The following is a 2,500-nucleotide window of genomic DNA, read 5'->3' as shown; positions in this document are numbered from 1 at the left end:
ATATATATTATATATATATATATAGTATGCGCTTGGCTAAGAAGCTCATAACATTGCCATCCGGAAGTATAACGGCCCACCACACAAAACTGTGTTTATCCATGAACGTTTATAGTCAGGTTAATACAGTTCAGTGAGCACTACTCATAAACGCGGATGGCAAAAACAATAACAAAGACCTGAGTGACGTCATCAATCTTCGAACTATCTATATATCATTGTAATATTTACCACGATGTTGGAGTCAGTCTACATCGATGTTTCAGGCCTTTTCAGCCATCGTCAGGACTGCGTGTTACATGAGTTACATCGTGGTAAATATTACAATTGTAATTCGCTCCATTATTACATATCGAGCACTATTCGTACCATATTTGTATCCAACACGATTCAATATATATATATATATATATATATATATATATATATATATATTGTGTGTGTGTGTGTGTGTGTGTGTGTGGGTGGGTGTGTGTGTTTGTGTGTGTCCAAAAAATAGTGAGTTTTACGAGAAAAGGAAATTCTCCTACCATTCCACAGGATGCAGATGGTGACCTGTTGGACGTAGATGAAATGGTACAACGACTCGACAAGCAAATATCCCGCCTTGCCAGCACTACTGTGAGGACGAGCGTACCTTTAGCCTGGAAGAGTTTCTCACAAACTTCAGGGAGTTTTGCGACAGGATCAAGGCGTCACAACAGGTGACAAACTTCACTACTTACATTACTCGACTAATGAAATACGCATCTCTCCTCTTGGAGAACATTTTCTTTTAATATATTATTATGCTCTTCCGCCACGACATCATAAGATATCGTCACCTAGGCATTCCACGAAGGAATATGTGACCCATCGTTTCAAAACGGTATTATGTCTGGATGAACAAGATGTTGAAAAGTCAATTTTAAGCTGAACTGGTCAAGAAAACGAAATTTTGGTTTTCAGCACTTTAAAATTCTATATCTTTTCTTCAATAATACATACATGGACTCAACCCAAGTCTGATGTTTTTGGTCATAGATTCTATTCTTACCGCTTTGATCATCCCGACTTAATACCGTTTTGAGGAAGCGGGTCACAAATAGATAACTCATCAAACAAGATGTCTGATGTCAACAGGAATCACCCATGTTGTCCAAGTGAGCTAATTGGGGGTTAATAATCTTGGAGAATATGGCCCTGAACAAATCCTTCTCAAGGCTGCGAAGAAATGGATCAAAATTCCTCCCTCCCATCGCCAATAATAAACATATTATAATATCACTTTTTAAAAAGATTTTTGTTATAAGTCATCGTTAATGTTGGTGTTTGTAAATGATTTGAAATTCATTATTTTTTATTATTATTACAGGAATTGCAGTCTGTGAGACAGCAAGCCGTGAAAGCAGAGATGAGGAAGAAAGCTCATGAAGAACTTCTGGAGAAAAGAAAAAGTATGTTTCATATAAGAATATTACCCGGTAAACTTTTTTTGTTTTCTTTAATAACGAGGAAACTATAGAGGGCAACAACCACATACACAATATCGAAAGCACAATATGTGCTTCTTATCACTTTGTTTTCACAACAGTATTTGTATCAAGAATATTTATTTTTAGGTTTGTTTATATAAATAAATAGATAAATAAATAAATAAATAAATGAATATATAAATAAAAACAATTCCCTTCATTCATCTCATATGAGAAATTTGTCTCTAGGTTATAGTCTAAGGGAAAACTGGAATTAACCAGGCGTCAGCCGCAGTGCAGCGCCGCAAATTGGGCTAGGCGAGGTGACTTGCTCAAGGCCACACAGCGCAACGGCGATTGGTCGAACTCGATACCTCTCGGGTACGAAGCAAATACCGTACTGCTGCCGCGTAGAAAATAAGTATTAAACGTATTGATGGTTTAGGTCAGTAACAACTTTTTTTACAGATAACTCTATAATCAAATATAATAGCCAATGTAGGCTTTGACATTTGGTCCATTCTTTTTTCTGAAGTAAACATTGACGAGGAAACATTCCTCATTGCGGTCGGCCGTTTTTGCGCCAAAATACAAAAACCATGTCTTGGTTTTAAAGTAAAAAGAGTTCGTGGAGTTCTCAGAATGTTTTTCTGTGCGTATTTTGACATTTATACATCAAGGGCAATAACGCTGTAATTTGCCGTTTACTTGCACAAACTATTTTATTTCTGGAACTTCTTTATGATGCCTCTTTAAGAAAAATGCATAATATAAATTTACTGAGGGAGGAAGGATGTGCCCGTGTGTCCTATATTCTTTTTGGTTTGATTTCTTATCCAAGAACTTGAGCTTTGAATAGCGCAATATCGACGTATTGCGCTATAATCACTTTTCAAGGGGTGCCAAACCAAAAGCGGCGTTTTATCAAAAATGGTTAGATTGCTTTATTGGCAAATTGCTAAACTAAGCAGTGGATTTGAACGCGAACTTTTCAATTAATCATGATGATTATTACACATGCACAACATGATGTCTAAAAATACGTA

The 2,500-nt window shown here is 36.4% G+C and overlaps 1 long non-coding RNA gene across 1 annotated transcript in view; it reads left to right on the top strand.

The window, feature by feature from the left end:
* Positions 1–616: 616 nt before the first annotated feature.
* The window catches only part of LOC144960988 (uncharacterized), a 2,855-nt gene continuing 971 nt past the window's right edge, over positions 617–2,500 (top strand). The window contains exons 1-2 of the long non-coding RNA XR_013643010.1: positions 617–704; positions 1,355–1,436. This is a non-coding gene — a long non-coding RNA (uncharacterized LOC144960988). The remainder of the gene's footprint in view (positions 705–1,354; positions 1,437–2,500) is intronic.

The sequence above is a fragment of the Berghia stephanieae genome, unplaced genomic scaffold (assembly GCF_034508935.2).
Source record: "Berghia stephanieae isolate SIO BIC M18660-M18661 unplaced genomic scaffold, UCSD_Bste_1.3 scaffold1174, whole genome shotgun sequence".
NCBI classification, from domain to species: Eukaryota; Metazoa; Mollusca; class Gastropoda; order Nudibranchia; family Aeolidiidae; genus Berghia; species Berghia stephanieae.
The sequence above is the reverse complement of the archived record's forward strand: the minus strand, read 5'-3'. Positions and strand labels throughout refer to the sequence as shown.